The sequence below is a fragment of the Malus domestica genome, chromosome 14, assembly GCF_042453785.1.
Source record: "Malus domestica chromosome 14, GDT2T_hap1".
Classification (NCBI taxonomy): Eukaryota; Viridiplantae; Streptophyta; class Magnoliopsida; order Rosales; family Rosaceae; genus Malus; species Malus domestica.
The window spans coordinates 27,475,053-27,475,967 of record NC_091674.1 but is presented as its reverse complement, the minus strand read 5'-3'; the positions used below and the strand labels follow the sequence as shown (position 1 = coordinate 27,475,967).

At 39.2% G+C, this 915-nt stretch overlaps 1 pseudogene; it reads left to right on the top strand.

Moving 5' to 3' along the window:
- The first annotated feature begins 542 nt into the window (after positions 1 to 542).
- On the top strand, positions 543 to 670 carry LOC114821244 (U1 spliceosomal RNA; annotated as a pseudogene).
- Positions 671 to 915: the final 245 nt, after the last annotated feature.

The following is a 915-nucleotide window of genomic DNA, read 5'->3' as shown; positions in this document are numbered from 1 at the left end:
AACCTATACAATTATTATTGGGGTTTGTAATTGTAATCCTTTGGACCACGCTTGTATGTGGACTTGTGGAGCATGGTCCCCCACCCCCCCGGCCCCCACTCCCAAAGACCCGAATGGTTGCAATGGGTGGCTGACAGATAAGGGATCCACCAGAAACGTGGCACGTGCCCGTTTGGCCGAAAGGCATAAAAATTTACCAACAAAATCCTCTCTTGATCTTCTTTGTCATAATTCAAGAATACAAGATGAAACACACAATACATGATGAATAAACAGAATTTACGAATTCTCACCAAAAAAAAAAAAAGAAGAGGAGAGGGTTTGGATTCTAAAATCTAAACAGCAAAACGCAATAAATGGCTCCCACATGACGGTTGTCTCCTTTTCAAAAGAAAGGGTACGGTCCGTACTATGGACGTAGCACCTTCCAATTATATTTCTATCATGAATATAAAGGGAAAAAGGACATATTATGTGCGTTGCACCACATCAGCTTCTGATGGGACTTCAACCTTTATTTTCTGTCGATAATTCAAATCGAATTACTTACCTGGACAAGATCAATGGGCGATCAAGAAGACTCGTAGCCTATATTTGTGACCTCCATTGCACTTTGGAGGGGTGCTCTCCCATGGTCTCCCCAAGCGGGAGAGCCAGCGTCATAATAATCCAAATCGAATTTAATTTATGGCTTGGTAAACCAATGTATTGTAATATGACTGGTTGGAATTATGGTGAAATTTTTTGTTAACCAATTATATTATGGTATTTTGTATAACGAGCCATTTTCCTGCAGTTCTTGTGGATCTTGTGTTAAATTCATATTTATCAACTTTCTATTTTTGATAATGTAAACCTACTTTCCTCATAGAAAGCTAGGACGGAAAGTTAGATATGTCATTTTCTCCTATGGAA